The sequence below is a fragment of the Poecilia formosa genome, unplaced genomic scaffold (genome assembly GCF_000485575.1).
Source record: "Poecilia formosa unplaced genomic scaffold, Poecilia_formosa-5.1.2 Scaffold310, whole genome shotgun sequence".
In the NCBI taxonomy this organism is placed as follows: domain Eukaryota; kingdom Metazoa; phylum Chordata; class Actinopteri; order Cyprinodontiformes; family Poeciliidae; genus Poecilia; species Poecilia formosa.
This window is the reverse complement of record NW_006800249.1, coordinates 563,376-580,723: the sequence shown is the minus strand read 5'-3', so window position 1 is coordinate 580,723 and position 17,348 is coordinate 563,376. Positions and strand designations below refer to the sequence as shown.

The following is a 17,348-nucleotide window of genomic DNA, read 5'->3' as shown; positions in this document are numbered from 1 at the left end:
TGCCCTCCATGTTTGAGACGTTTTCCTGCTGCTGCACACTGATTGCAGGCTTCTGCAGCGGAGGCACGCTAAGGAGAAAATGTAATCATTTAAATCAGCTGGGCTGGCGTGGGAAACGTAAAAAACATGCAGGAAAGTGAGTGGGGCCTGACGACCGGTTAAAGACGACTGCTTTAAGTGGCCGGTAGCTCCTACCTGCAGGTCACAGGTTGGTTTCATTTGTTTTTAACTGCTGAGATGTATTTCTGAACAAACCAAGTTTAAACGGAAAGAAAAGACTAGACTCATAGAATTAAAATGTAACTAATACAGCTAAAAGTAAACTTGTTAAGTCATGTAAATCTTAAATCTACATTTTAAACAATTAAAAAAAAATTTTTTCTATTCTGAAACCATCACATCAAATTTAACCGTGTTCTCATTGTCAGTAAACAAGAATATACATTTACAATTTATGGTATGTGCTTAAAGTTCAAGTATTTATGTGAGGAACAGTAGCTTTTTATTTGGTTTTGCTTGAGTCAGATGTGATTTAGAACAACACCAGAAGGTTATATAAAACCCATTTTCACTGAAGTTGTTGGTTTGGATTAGGTGAAGCAGTACAAGCGATATGTCAACGTGTTTTATTGATTTTTTTGGCTCACAAACGGAAAGTCGATGCTGATTTCTGCAACAGAAGCTGAACTGTACGCCTGAAGTTAAGAGCATCACTGAGACATGTATGTTTGTGTGAACTCATTTATTCTTTATTAGAAAACAAAAAAAGATTTGAGGAAGGTGTGTAGAGTAACTATGAGTCTTCACAGTTCTTCTATGAAGAAATTATTTGTTCTTAGTCATCAAAACCAGTTAGATAAGAATTGCATAAGACTTCTATGTTTGGTTGGCAGTTGGCTTCCTGCTCTCCTGTCCTTGACTGGATTCTTTTTATTGAAAGATTTCAACATAAACTATCATTTTTTGCAGCTAACCATCATCAGCATCTGTCAGCTCTTCCTAAGATTAAAAAATAATCAATAATTAGTTTTCCAAAAAACCTGAAAAGGAGATGAAGCTGCAATTTACTCTTCACATTAGTTGAAACTGGATTCATTTTCTTGTTTCATTTTGAGAAATTTGAAATCCTAATAATAATAATTCTGAAGTCATGATTTTTTCTTGTAGGGCAGCTTAGTGTGAGGGTAAAATACTGAGGAGCTTTTAAACCATGTACAAAAAATAGACACAAGGAACCTGTGAGGCTAATTAACTGATTAAATAAGTCATAACGTGAAAAACACAGGAAAATACAGTAAGCATGTCTAAACATACTAGAACCTAAAACACAATAATAACACAAAAACATACTAGAACCTAAAACACAATAATAACACAAAGCTCCATAAAAATGATTAAGCTCTGAATCCCAAAGGACAGGCCCACTCCCCTTTAGTCATTTTCAACAGGAAGAAACATTCAGCAGAACAGGTCATTTCTTGTAACTCATTAATCTTGTTTTGCTCTTTTCTAAAGAGAGAAAAACAAAGAAATGTCACAAAATTAATGTCAGAATTAATTAAAAACTGCAAAATCTAATGGGAAAATTGGTCAGAATATCAGTCAGCAGCATATATGCCTAGAAGAGCATCTAAGCCAGCAGGATGATCTCAATGTATGAGGATCATGACCATGAGATTATGGAAAATGACAAACAGTCAGAATGGACACACACAGGAAACAATGACACCAGGAAATCATGATAAACATGACCAAAAACTAAGGGTTTGTTCACACCAGCCCTCTTTTATTGAACTTAGGGAGATGAGAACATGCATCCAACTCTGGAACTTATCAAACAAGAAAGCTCTGGCCCACCTAAAAACATAAATCAGTGTTTCCACAGATCAGTGTGTCCAGCAGACTTGGTTCAGTTGGGGAGGAAAATTGCAACATTTGTGACATTTTCAGTTGGTGATGTTTATTTTCACACTGCACTGCGTCAAATCAAACAAACTCTTTGAAAAAAACCCATCTGCCCCTCGCCAAGAACCACCGAAGGAAACGACATGAAAACTTCTGAAGAAGACACTGAGCTCAACTTTCTTCTACACAAAATATAAACAAAAATTTTGTTTACATTTAATCTGAGTTGTGTCAGATTTTGGCAGTTGTAGGATTTCTCTTTAGATGCTGGTAAAAGAGCACAAGCAGTTTTTCCTGCTAGCGGTACACATGCAAGTTTATTTTTGGTTGTATTTACCCAGAATGCCCTGCGTCGCAGTCCACTTCCTGCTTTCGGAGCGGTATCCATTCCACTTGGCGTTCACATATGCATTCGAACCACACCAGAATTCATTTCAACTGAACTAAGACCAAGGTTTTTGGATGGACCAGAGTTCGATGCTCCTTCACACCTTTCCAATTTAACCAGACTTTCTTGACAAATGAATCAGTTGAATTCAACAAGCTTGTGTGAAGGAACCCTCAATCTCCATGAAGTGAACCAAATGCAGGAGGATTACAGTGCCAGGCACTATGGAAGTAGATGGCATTTCTGGCATTCTCAGCGCCACACACTATACTGCGAAAGCAAATTTCCAAAGTACAGTGATGTTTTGCTGTTCTTTTTTATGTACTTGGCTTTCCTCCTTTGACTCACTTACAAACCTGTGTGTTTCTCCATGCTACAAAGAAGCATTTAAAAAGGAAGAACATCTGGTGTCATTAAAGATCTGCTTCTGATTTATTGGGCAACATCAGGTGCAACTTCAAAGCCTCACAAGGAGTTTGAGACTGCAGGACTCGGTAAAGACTGACTGAATGCTTGAAGAAGGATTTCATTACAGAACGCCTACAGGCAGTCCAGCAGGTTGTTTCTTGAGTCAATGTTAATAGCGATGAGCGATCTCATCCCCTGCAGAAGCACCTTGCAAACCTTCTCCCTCTGGCCTTCGCTGACGTCTGCTTTCAAGCATCCAGCTTGATTTTGTTTACATTTCTCATTGAAAACTAACCAGTAGAAACTTCTAACCATCATGTACGAACATGCAGCTTTATGCATTTCATTATCTGTACCTATAACCAGCTGAATGACAAAAAAAAAAAAAATGCATCTATATTGGCAGAAAACCTAAAATCTCTCGCTCTTCTCCCGGTCTGCAGAACTCCCATTACAGATTGATTTGAACTGCACCACTGGGCACATTATTTCCTTTCACACTTTTTGTGTTAAAACAAAAGAATAAACACAAAAGAAAGGTCGTCGTCCTTTTCAACAATGAAGAAATCAAAAACGGGCAGAGGCAAGCCCCAACTTCACATAATTTCCACACTTATTTATCCCATGCAGAGCAGAGAGCAGACAGAGGAGAGAAACTTCAGAAACAGCTTTGAACGCAACTTGTTCAAAAGATCCATTAAAAAAGTGGATATCGTTTGCTCCTCCACAATGTTTAATAAAAGAGGCAGAGCCCGACTGCTGACATTTACAAAAATGAATTAAAGTCTAAAAACTGCAGAGCAGAAAAGTAACAGAGTAAAACAAGAGATGAAGTTTATCTAACCTGTGACCTGCAATTCCAACAACCGGGAAATCCTCAGATTTCATGTTTTAAACAGGTTGGAGTCAGATTGTGTTTTATGTTAGTTTTTATTTGAAAACTCACAGAGAGAGGAGGAGGAGTACAGGGAAGAGGAGATGTTTAAACCTGAATATGAGCCTGTAGAGATCCTAACGAAGTAAACTGGATGTCAAAAAGATGGGAATGAATGAACAGAAGGTGAGACAGATGAGGTAGCGTCCAAGAGTTTTATTTTTTTTTTCTACATGGTTAAATAAAACACCAACTTAAATAATAATAATAAATAGTATTGTTTTTTTATAACTACACAGTATTTATGTTTAAATTTTGCCCTTACTGTACAGTATTTTCTTCCATATTCTGTTTTTTATATTTATTTTATGTTATATCTCTGTGTGGGCCTATTTGCTGTTATTGTCTGTCACTTTGCTGCTGTTCCACAGACTTTTCCCTATTGTGGGACAATAAAGGGTATTTCTATTTTATTCTAAACACGTGACACTAAGCAGACAAGCTTGGGTTGCTTTTTGCCCTTATGCAAATAATGTTTGCATAATCTCCTTACTCCTTCCATGTCTGTGAAAAACACTTTATACACAATTAAATTAGTATTAAATAATTGACATTTACTGGCTCAGCATATTCAAAACAGCTGGATCATATTTTGTTTTGTTTTTATGAATAATTGTGCATAAATCAGTGCAAATTTATTTTCTAATGAAGCAGGTAACATATTCAGAGGTCATCATCTTAATATTAGGGTAGACGTGATGCTGCAGAAATAAAAGACACAAAATAAAATGACAGTGTTTTCATTCTTTTAAAATTTTAAGCCCAACTCTTTTGCTCTAACAGACATTTCTGTAAAATCCACTGTGGTTCCATTGAATTGGCTTCAAAAACTTACATTTGGAATAAGAACCAGTTTTAATACCTGGTTTTAAACTCATTTAGTAATATAATCATGAGTCAAGGTGGAATTTCAGAAAATACTATCAGAACATTTCTCCATTTTGTCATATTTTAACACAGCAAAGATCTTTTTCTTTTTTCTTTCTTTTTTTTTGACTGTGTAATTTCTCTTATTAATGCTCTCACACAAATGCACATCAAACAGAATTTTATTGAAAACCTTAAATACATTTAAAATACATTAAAGCCTGTCATAACATGGCAAAAGGTGGAAATGCAAAAGCAAAATCAATAGCTTTTATAAATCACTGGTAAAGATTCAAAACCTTTACATAATGTTTATTATTTTCTCAGTCCAGAAGTTCAGTCACTCGGTTGTTTATATTCAGCCATAAATAGAAATAAACAGTAATGTGAAAAAAGAAAGGTGGACGGAGAGTTAGAGTCCTGGTTTCCATCCCACACACAGCTGACCAGTCAGACCTTCAGGTGGGAGGAAATGACAAACTGGAAGCTTTCTGTGGATGTTTACAAACCAGATCCGTTGGCTAAAGGTGTGTAGGAGGAGATCCATTTGGTCTGCAGGTAAAGCTGGAGAAACAGTGGTTAAATAAATCAAAGTCTCTCTGTAAAAACTGAACCTTGTCTTTTTTTATGCTATCACTCGTGACATCGAGCAACAACAGAAGAAATTCATTGATGTTTTCCCTATTCCTCTGTTCCCAAAAGATATTATGGCTCATAAGAACTATTATGGCTCAGAGATAAACTTTTTTATACCTTCCTCCCAGTCCAGAGACAGCCCTTCATGTTCTGTTTGGTCTCTTTTTTATTGTAGAGCCATGTCCCACATTATGCAAGTTAAACCTCCAGTGCTTTAGATGTTGTTCTGTTTTTTTGTTTTGTTTTTTCTGGTCTCTCAGATGAGAAGTTGTCACTTTCCAGACCAAGAAGTCAAAGGATTTTTTTTTCTCTTTTATTAATTTCTTTTGTTGGATGCATAATGTGTTCTCAAGAACGTTCAGTCTACTTCATGTTGTCAGGTTATTTTTAAGGGACTATTTTAAGTGATGATGCCTTGATGTGGCTGGCAAAGTTGAAACAAGGCACTTTAGTTTTTTTGTTGTTATTTTTACAAATAATCAGGTTTCTCTGAATATATTTCTCCTGAGATGATTTTTTTTATTTCCTCAGGCTGATAACTTTCTTTTTTATTTTGAAAAAAAAAAAATAATAATAATAAAAAGCAAAAACAAAATAAACCTGAAAGAGGGGGATTAGATTTTTTCACAGGGCTTTACAGTGGATCTCCTCTTAGTCACAGTTTAATATTCCCATATTTTTCTGTGGACTGAAATTCCTAATTATTTGTGGAAAATTCACCTTTTCTGGATTTTGTAACAATTGAAAGTAATGTAGTTAGACGACTGTTTTAGAAAATGGGACTGTGTGCCTGGAGAATCCATAAAACCGAACATGTTTTAGACATAAAGCAGTTTGAGAAGCTGAAATGCCAAGGTGCAGTGCCACTTGACGCATTGTTGGCTGGTGTTTATCATCCATTTTCCTTGGTGCTGAGTGGCTTGGAAGATGGATGTTAGCTTCTGCAGTGTTAAAAATATTGAAACTCTTTCAAATCTCAAATTTCAGCTATTTGCAGACAGGTGTAATTCCTAACCCCCACTATTATATCTTTTTACAAGCATTTCAGTATAATTCACCTTTTTTTTCCCTTAAACTGTATATTTATTTTATTTACGTTTGAATGTTTGAATTGAGCTAAACCGCTCTGATTTTGAGGATTTTCATGCATACAAGTATGTGAATCCTGGCTTCAGTAGGTATCCCCATGACCTCTGATAAACAGAAACAAATCAGAATATCTTATCACTTGCACGCAGGTATGATGACGAAAGGCCAATTTTACAAACTTTATAAATATTCTGACTCCTTAAACGTTGTTCCATCAAATAGCAGCCACAGGCCTGAACACGCAGCTGTTCTGCCCTGTTGGAATGCAAATAACTGATAATCTACTAAACAGCAAAATGTCTTAGAAAGATAAATTGTTTGCAGTTTATGCTTTCCTTGATTTGGGATGTCATTTAAAAGATGTCTTGACACAACAGGGAACTAGTGAGAGCCGTGAAGAGATCTAAAAAACCTCACAAATAAGAAAGCAAGGACTCTCTTTAAGATATGGTGCTACGCTGACAGGCTGCTTAAACACTTCTGCACAAATACAACTTTCAAGGACTTGGTCGCATCGTTTAATTCAGCTTGAACGTTTTCCGAGTTTTAATGTAAGATACACATGTTGTTCCTGCACAGATCAAAGTTCTGTCTGGGAAAGCAAACAAAATATCACTTCTACAGCTGTAACAGAATCATTTTTCATAGTGACTAAAAACTTTGCATAACTCACAAACAACATTATCTTTCTACCGTGAAACAGGCTGATTAGCTTTAACTGGCTGGTGCTTTTTGACCATTTTTCATATTTATCTTATTCACTTCCTGCCTGTTGTAATCTCTGGCACTGAAAAGCAAAATTAATCAACTCATTAACCTGTAATCCGTATCTCATGCCTGCAGTTGTGCACAGAACTACATTGTTTTCAGGCATGACTGATCAAAAAGGGGTCAGCAGGAAATCCTTTGCATCTGAGCTAAAAGCATTTCAAAGCATTTTTCCTTGAATTTCAAGTGAGTGTATATAAAAAACATCCTTAGCTCTTTACATTTCACTCTTTCTTCTAAAGTTAAATGAGGTGATGGTGTTAGTATATTTCTGAAAATCTTGGGTTGTTTTTGTATAAAAGCCTTTTGACATATTTTGGTATGTAAAGCACACAAGTGGAGAGAAATCTTCCTTTTATTAAGGCGACACAAAGAGCACTTAAAGCAATGATGCAGGAAGAAAACATCAAACAATAAACAGAGAGCAGCTATAAATAAACAAGCATAAATGTACAAATGGAGAAAACATGCATAAATAAACTTCACACAAAGAAACAAAATGGCAAGATGTAAGTAATTAAGCAACAAAGAAATAATCCAAACAGAAATCTAAACGACAAACTTAAAGCACACACATATCAAAACACTTTTTGCTCTGTGCAGAGGAGCATGCCACTGATCTTACAGGTTATAGATTAATCCTGTTGATGTGTTCTGGTTTTAAATGTGAGCTGTGAATCCGACTGATCACTAACAGGCATCTCATGAATTTTAGAATATTGTGCAGAAATAATTAATGTGATATAAAAAATATGCATGTGATTACGAAATCCTGATAGAGAACATTTTCAGAGGTGATCAATCATTTTCATCTCTCTCAAACGTTAGCGTTTTTTTTTATTTCTGGTCTGGTTTCATCTTATACATTACCCTCAGCCATCCAAGGTTGCAGGGTAACACAATAAGCTAAATATTCAGTTTGCAAACTAAATATTAAGCTTTAATCTACATATTTATATTAGACTGAGGCAAATGCTAAATGAATATGTATTTAAAGCCCAGTATTTAGTTTGAGGTGAAATATTTAAATGTTTAGCTTCAAACTAGGTAAATATTTAGCTCAAAGCTAAGCTAAATAGTTAGCTTTGTAGTTTGCAAACTATTTTTATTTAGTTTGCAAGATCAATATCTAGCTTGCAAACTAAATATGTAGTGTGATACTGTGACATTTATAGATAAATGAACAACATGGTGAAAATATGACTTTGAAAAATAAACCACCATTTCTTGACTGTAACTTTACAAATGCCACCCATATTTAATAGCCGTAAGCCATAATCATCAAAATTAACTGATAAACTTGAAACTTAACTTAACTTGAAATAAACAATTGTGAATAATGAACAAACAAAAGATGAGTTTTACCTTTGACTTGATAATCTAATTAACTGAATGTTGCCGTAACAGGTTAGCTTTTTCTTATCAGCCTTTCTTCTTCTTCCATAAATGACTGACAGTTTTCCTCAACTTTCAGGTGTTTGTGAATGCAGATGTTATTTTAAGGAACTAATTTCGCTGCCCATCACGACAGAAATGCCCTTGAGGGTATTTTCAAACAATTTCCAGCCAATCATTTTTAATCAGCCCTATTTCATGATTTACCACGAACCGCAGCTGGATAATTTTAGCATCACAACACTAATCTCAGCTCAACAAGGCATCACATCGAGCTGCTTTGTGTTGAAAATGAGGTGATTAAACTGTCAACAAGTCATATTCCATCACACCATCAGATCTGCATTTTCATGTAGGATAGCCAGAGTGAGTCAACGATTCAAATGCGGATAGCAAACTGTCTCTCCTTATAGTCTAAATGTTTCTTTTACAACATGTCTGTGTTCTGCAGAGCTGTGGCAGGAAAAACAGCGCAGGGATGATGAAACACTGAAGCCCTCTTCTTAACCTAATAACCTCTTCATGTTAAGACCGCTGTAATGACATTCAAACTGACATTTCAGCTCGATGCGAGCATTAATAAGACCATTGTTATTTCAGTGTGTGCACTTGACTTTTAAATGAAACGTCTAATATTCTGTCAAAGCAGCGTTTCTCTGTGCGTGTATGAAGAGGCAGCCTGTTGGGAGAGATTATTTACCCTGAGCTTTTTGTGAGGAGGATCATATCACAGCAAACATCAGTTTCAATGCTGCAGAGGCAAACAGAAGGAGAGAAAAATAGAGAATGCATTAGGTTTATAAAGCTGGGATTTTCTCCACTCTCGTTGGGGATTACAGCAACTCAAGTTGCTGTTTTTTTTTTTTTATAATTTCTTAGTGGAGTGTACATTGTCTGCTGTCTTGGTGATAATAAATGGGCTCTTGCTTTTGCAGGATAAACAAAAAAGGTTTACTTTAAACTCAAACTCAGAAACTGTGATGCAAGTAAAGTTTTCAATTCAGCAGGTCAACATTTTTTAAGATATTCTTCAGAAAGAACTTGCCTAAATAGAATAAAGTTTATCTCATCATACTTGATTAGCCTAATTTACATCACATTGTTGTAACAGAAAATAATTCTGGAGAAAAGAGAATCATTTCACAGTTTTAGAGCTGGAGAGTGTTTGTTAAAATGGGAGAGAAAATTACAGTTTAATTTTACCAAATTCACATTCTTTTAATATAATATGAGGCAAGCATTTTTATCACTTGCACAGTCTTATGCAACAGTCTCAACAAGTAGACTTTGCAGTGTGCAGCTGATGAAAGAGCAGCTCCATTTGCTGCTGAAAATGTATGACATTCAAAAACAGACATCGGAAAACTGAAAGGTCTGAGTTTGGATATAATCTCAAGTAAAAGACGAACAAGAAAAAAAAGGCGTCCAAAGAACATTGAGGGCATTCATAACAGATCTTAGCGGTAGCGCTCCAAATGTGAAATATAAAAAACTCACTGATACTTCATCTCAAAGATGAAATGAGCAAATTCAGCTACAGGAGTGATACAAAGCCAAAAGGAGAGAGACGAGCAGAAAAGGTGAATAAGAAAATTTTGCAAACTGTTTGCAAAATGTGCTCAAAAATGACAAAATATTGCTAAAAACCAACAAAACCATCAAAATATCTACATGTAGAGTTGTAACTTTAAAGAACTATCAAAATACATATTAGTTCAATAGAGATGAATTCAGTCACATTTGTAATTTGACTTTCAAATGATAAATATATACATGCATGGATATGGTTTGACTGTAAAGCAAATTCTTTGCTTCCTTTTTTAGCCCATTATTTTAAAATGTGCTGGCACACAGTAACTGTTTCCATTGACCATATAATTATGCAATTTAACACTTTGAAAAGAGAAATTGCTTAATGGAAACAGGACAATTTTGAAAAATCTCACATTTTTCTATGAAAGGTTTCTGTGCTAGATCAAATGAGGTGGTTATTTGGTCATATAAAAATGTGTTTATTTTGCAAAACTGTAATGGAAACAATTTTTTGCATTACATAAGTCACATGATCAGCAACAGGAAGATGATGGGAAGTAGTTGGAAGATTTTTAATTACTTGTTCACATGTAATTTTAATTGTGTTTATTGTTTAATAAAAATACATCAACTCCAAACTTGTGTTTTTTCAACATTAAAGGGATATTGACAAAGTTCTGCAAGCATTTCTAATAGAATTGCATATGGAGCAACACCTCCAAACTTGAACATGGATGCTAATTATTTCATTTCTACCAGCTGAGATGCCAGAGTGATGATGGAAACACATTTAGAGGTAAAGCAATCAACTAGCCAGAGATCAGAATCAGGCATGTTTTCCTTGATCTGCACCCCGTATTCATCAACTCATTAAAGCCAACATTTCACCTTTTATTATTTAATAGAATCCATCTTGCGTTTAGGTGGGAATCCATGTGTATTAAGAGGTTTCTTGACAAACAAGTTTCAAGGCATTTAATTCAACTATTAGATGTTTCTCCTGTCTGATATAGATAAGAGGAATCATTTAGCCTCAGGGTATTTTGTAAAAATGACCCCCAGTCTGGGGGCCAAAAGGTCTGAAGGTGAGCAACAAAATGGGCGGTTTCCACTTCACTAATTGGACCCAGGAGGAATTTTATTCAGCATTCTTCACTCAATGCTGCATCTTTGTAATGGGTCAGCAAATGACCATGACACACAACATCCTAGATGTAAGATATGCAGGAATAGCTCAGTTTTAAGTAAGATATATGATGAATACTGAAATGCCTTCACAGAGTCACAGTTTATATCAAAGTCACTGAGTTCACTGAGAACAGTTTTACCAACAGCTTTAGGTGTTTTATAAATAATGCAGGACCTACAACTCTTGACTGTTTCTTCTGTCCTGATTTGTTTTGTAATAATGTGGACAGTGACGAAAGAGCCGAACTGAAAACAGAAGTTCTGATCCTCATCAATGGTCCTGGAGGTACAGATCCTAGAAATCACTTTTGGACATCAGGATGTGATGTGTTGTTTTTGAAATGTTTTTACCTGCTTCATGTTGTCAAATGGGCTTTTTCTGTTATTTCTTAATCCTGGCAGGACACAAATCTGGGTTTAGTTGGTGATGAAACTGAACACAAAAATGGTGTTTTTCACAGTTAATTCATAATTTAACAAGGAATGTTGCTTTTACAGGGATTATTGCTTTTCACAGAGTCAAGTTGGTTTTGACAGATTATTTTATATTTTAAAAAAAAGGATTATATATTTGATAATACAATTGATTAATGTTCAGAATCTTCCAATATGTCAAAAATAAAACATTTATTCAAACAAGTTTGTGCCACAATTTATCAACAGGGATGTAAATGGCAGCTGTTGGTGAAACAAAGGCTGCCACAGCCAGATATTAGTTTTAGGAGGCTTTACTCGTGTCCAGCTTGGTTTGAAAAGCTTTTATCCGCTTCAATAAATTATATAATTATTTAAAAACTATGTTGTTTTTTGTGTTTACTGAAGTTAACTTGGTGTTAGCTGTGTGACTCAATATTTAAGCTCGAGGAAAAGAAGCAAAAGCAACAAAAAAATTGTATGGAAGTAAAAACTTTTTCATGCCTCTGTATGCATAACTGCACTTTCCTGATGTTTTGTGTGAATATTTTTGAAAAGCATCACTCTTTTCCCTTCTACTTTACAGTTGTGCATTACCAAAATATCCCCAAAATACCTTGCACATGAAAGGAGAAAGTACAGTTGCATTGTCCTGCCATAACAGTTATGACTCACCAGTTGATGTGTGTTGGATGCTCTCTGATGGAGCCAGGATGATGGCAGCTGATGAGCCCCGTAGGCTGCAGGATGGGCTAACTTGTTCTGGTCTAATAGCTGCTAGACCAGCATCAATATGGGGAAGTCCAGTCTCCTTCGGCCACATACAGATGCAGGGTACACCACCCTGCAGAGGGAAGCTGTTGCCATGGAGAAAATGCTTGGTCTGTAATGTTTGGGTGGACGGCACGACAGCATGACATCACACATACATAAAGTTTCCCAAGAACATTCAATTTCAAGAAGGTAATCTTCATTCACTGAAACTTCCATAAATCTCAGAGCTGTAGTTGATAGTCTGGTGGTCTTATTGACTGTGTTTTTTTCCATTTTAGCTGAGTTTCATGGAAATATACCAACCTGGGGGGAATTACTTCACTTTCTTCAAACATGCATTAGGTTGATATTATGGTTCCTACATTTGTGCATAAAGATGAACAATGCTGTGATTTATAATGCTACCTTTGCTCATTCCTATAAGATATAGAGTAAATATTCATTACTTATGTCCTGTTTTTTATGCTCTGAGATAAGCAAACGTAAAATACAGGAGTAAAAGAAAGAAAGCCTGCAGCTTTGGATCCATTTGTTGCTCTTTTCTTTCTGCCTCCACATGCAGACTTTTGAGCACTTCAATGCACATTGGTTAATGTTTAAGAGGCCAAATGTGTTTCACAGCATCGACGCTACGCAGTCAGCCTGAATGTCATCCACATCCACTGAGATTGTTCCTCAGGATTGCTTCAAACTGCACTTAGTGGCTTCAAGATGGGTAATCATTAAATTTTGGATATTTTAACTCGGGGAGAATATTTATATAAAATAAAAGTACAGTTCTGGTCAGATGTTCATATCCATTAATGAGCACAACTTTTAGGGCACAATTATAGTGAAACAACAACGACGGAATGAATATGGAGCTAAATTGGGGCCATAAAATGTATTAAAAAAAGATTTGAAATAAAAAAATTCTAATGTTGATAAAGAAATCTTAAATCTAAAAAGTAGTTTTCAGCTTATTATTATTATTATTATTATTATTATTATTATTATTATTATTATTATTTCACTATTTAGAAATGATATTAGATGCTTAGCAGCCCTGAACAGGAGCACCTAGTTTACATACTTTAGAACAACATTAGATTAGTTTTCTTTCCTCTTTATTTCTTTCCATTGGTTTGTTATTTTGTTTGTATTTCCTTTTAACTTATGTTAAGCACTTTGAATTCCCTTGTTAACAGATATGACAAAACCTTAAAGAAAGCAATCAACCCTCCTAAATGGTCAAAATGAAAAGCACAAATTAAATGTTATGTTAAAAGCATAACATTTGACAGATTATGACATAATTAAATGGGGGCATGCTTTAAAAGTAATGGTTACTATAAAGATAAAAAAAAAGTCTAAATTTTAAGCCTGTGATGTAAGAAATGAAATCTGAGTATTAAGAACTAAATTTCAAAACTCAAAAATGTACTCTAATAAAGATGTCCACAAATTCAAAGCAAATTTGCAAGGGATTCACAAAGGAAACAAAACACACTATGCATGATGTCATGTGTATCCTGCTTGATGGTTTGGATCACTACAACTCTTTATCATTTACTCTCACTATTTAACATTAAAACAATGTATTCAAGATAGAATTTGTGCACTTAATTGTCAGTGTTACACAAATACAACAAAGCCTGGTTGTGACTTTGACTTTTGTCTATGTTCTGCTAATGAGGGAGGAAGAGTGGAAACACGCCTGCAGAAAATCAATAATATTGAACGGAGCAGCAGACAGGTAAACTAGAAGGGTAAAATAAAGACTTCAAAAGTTGTTTTCAGCTTCTACAGAACCACAAATCTGTTCACAGACAAAAAATAATAATTCTTGCAACAAACTGAAGAAACTGTGATGAGTGAAAAGATATTAAGACAAGTTTCCTGCCGATGCTCATCTGAGTAAAGCTCTTATAACAAACTCACTTTCCTGTGATGTAATGCCTCAGCTGCTGGCGGTCACTCCTGGATTAAAGATTACCCGCAGCACACACAAAGAACTGCAGGATTATGATCTTGTCAAATCATGTCCGATGCAATACTGAAGCTAAATCTCCAAATAAATGCTGCCACTATAAAACGCAGGTGCTGTTTACTGCAAACAGCCGAGTCAAAGGAGTTTTAGAGGTGGAAGATTAAAGCTTGCTTCCAGGGATATGAGAGTGAGAACGAAAAGCCTCCAGAGATTAAAGAGCTGCAGTGAGAAGGTGTCGTACTGGACTGAAGGACGTTAGCCCAGGTGTAACTACAGCATATGCAGCTAATACAACAAGAGACACATTTAGAGAGGGACTTAGTGCTGGAAGAAAATATAGAGTCATAACAGAAGTTTTTTGTGGTGTTGAAGATTTTAAGGGTTTCATAAAAAAACACACACAAATGTGTATGCATGCTATTATATTAAGATAATAATCAGAATATTATAAAGCTTTTAATAATATAATGTACCAAGGATTCAAAAGAAGATGATGTACGTCTTGTTTTGAACCCTTTAACACTCACTATTTTTGCAGATCACCTGATATGTCCACATCTTTAAAATACTTGAATGCTGTTACTGAACTCAGTTATTTTGCAAGAAATTACAGTTTTTAGTATCTTATGCAAGGAAATATATATCTAGTTAGATTACTATCCCATTTAAATTGCCAGTGGAATCAGGCAGGTGATCAGACATTGTTGACCTTAGAGTCCCACTTATTTCCCTTTAGGCATAAAGATGTGGCAGATAACTATTGTTTAAAACCTCAATCTGGACAATACAAATGAGAATTCATTTCACTGTATGTTTTTATGAAACAACTTACTTGTGAGTTTTATTTTTGTGATATTTTGAGACTAAATTATCAGCTATCAAAGAAATCATTACTTTTCTGAAGCTGAACATTTGGTCAGTTTTCCGTGTTATAAATGACACCAAATGTCTCAGCTGCACTTTGACCTCAAGATGAGGAAACAGAACTTATTTCAAACTTTGAGCCATTTTGATGGGGTCAGAGGTAATTTTTCATGCTACTGGGGAAGAGAAAACGTGCAGTAGTGAAGTACACGATCAAACACTGCATTTAATCCAAACGTGACCACTTTGGACACGTTTATAGAGAACATTTCCAACTCCTGGCTGAGACGGATCCATGCTGGTGTGCAGCAGGCGTCATTATGGGCGGTGGACTCCTCTGTCATCAGCATCCTCCTCAGCCAATGAGTGAGCCAGTGGAGGAGACACTTAACAGCGTCTCCAGCGCGCAGCGGATCAGAGCGCAGCGCCTGGCGCCACAGAAGCGGCTCCTCCAACATCTGCAGCATCGGGAACGGGGCTGTTGGATCCGTTACTTGTTGATTTTGGCTCTAAGGACCGCGGCTGTGAAAAGAAAAAACTCCCTGATATGTGGATTTTTAACTAAAATGCAGCTCTGCTTAAACTACAGATGGTTTCTTCTGACACAATGAGAGGAAATTAAAACTGGAAGTGAGTACAGCTGATTGCAGAATCTGGATGAAAGCAACATAAAGGTTACAATAATGATGAAAATTAATAAAATAAAAACTTGCAAAGCCTGAAGGGAAGCCTTTTAGGGAGGATGTTATAAAAAACGCAGGGAACCTTTGGATGTGCGCTTATGCGTGCGCCCTGGAGCGGGGATATCTCATGGATTTCCCTTTGTTAAGACCATTAAAGGATGGAACAGCAGGGGCTTCCAGATGACTGCGCGCTTTAGTGGAAATAGGCTTGGAGTAAAGCATCAAGAGAAATTCAGAATAATTAAAGATTAATCTTTTATCTTTATGAAGTCACCATTTTTGCTAGATATAAGCGAAGTGTTTATCATGTGAGTAATTTTTGTGCTCTTTAAATCTGTTTTTCTAGATCTATTTGTGATTGAAGTGCGCTTGGAAACTCCGGATTATCTTGTATTGACCTTTATGAAGAGATGGAGGATCCTTTTTCCAAAAGAAAAGCGACTAAAGCGTGAAACTTTCAGGTCCATGTAGACCAGGTTCATTTCTGAACGCAGAGTCTCAATATTAAAGATTTTAAAATCACTTCTAATCTAAACAGAGTTTGATGGTTTCAGAGGGAGGACGTCGGGAAATCTGCTGGAGCGCAGATTAACGCGCGTCAGCTGGGTTTTGTTTACTATTACAGCTGCTGTTGTTGTTGCCCGGTGAGATTATTGCGTCACTACACCAGGTTTGTAGTACCATCCATCCATCCATCCATCCATCTGGCTGCAGTGCTCCTCACGTGAGCCACTGAAGCTGGTGCGCCAGTAACGTATAGCCAAAGCGGTCAGTTTTACCGTCAGCAGCGCATCCAATTCACATGCCAGTTCGCTGCTACTGCAACTCGAAATACTGACAACAATGGATGTTTTCCACATTAAGAATACCCATGAGATGTCATGTGCTTTGCAACTCAATAACAGGGTTAAGTTAAATGTATTTACCTGAAGTTTTGTGGCTCAGATTACATCTATTTTTAATTAAACTGGCAAGGCCATAGCGATAAACAAAGGCAAGTTAATTAAAATACATTACAGGAAAATAAAGGAAGAAAACTATCAGCAAGTACATAAAAATTAAACATTACTATGTAAATTAATTAAATAAGACTACATGATAAAACAAAAACTGCTGAAACTGGTTAACGTAGTCAGAATGGGTTTGTGTGTTTGCAGATCTCACTGGTTTTCTCATGCGCATTTTTATGCAAAGTATCTTCTCGTCTGTTTACTTTTCTTCTGTTATGGTGTTGCTTGTTGTGTCTGTGCAGTTCTTTGACAGCTGCACTATATTTAACCTGAAGGCAACAGTACACAAATGTAAAATGTGTAAATAGCAAATGAAATTACCTCAGGGAGACAACCTAAACATGCATTTATTTAGATATTGGATGTACATCCGGCTGCACAGTGGCGCAGTTGGTAGAGCTGTTGCCGTGCAGCAAGAAGGTTCTGGGTTCGATTCCCGGCCCCGGTGTTTCTGCATGGAGTTTGCATGTTCTCCCTGTGCATGCGTGGGTTTTCTCCGGGTCCTCCGGTTTCCTCCCACAGT

General features: G+C 36.1%; 1 protein-coding gene across 1 annotated transcript in view; it reads left to right on the top strand.

Annotated features, from left to right (window-relative positions):
- The first annotated feature begins 15,533 nt into the window (after window positions 1–15,533).
- Window positions 15,534–17,348, top strand: part of LOC103152435 (beta-2 adrenergic receptor) — a 4,379-nt gene continuing 2,564 nt past the window's right edge. Inside the window, exon 1 of the mRNA XM_007572899.2 lies at window positions 15,534–15,762. The gene's annotated coding sequence lies outside the window, so the exon portion shown is untranslated. The remainder of the gene's footprint in view (window positions 15,763–17,348) is intronic.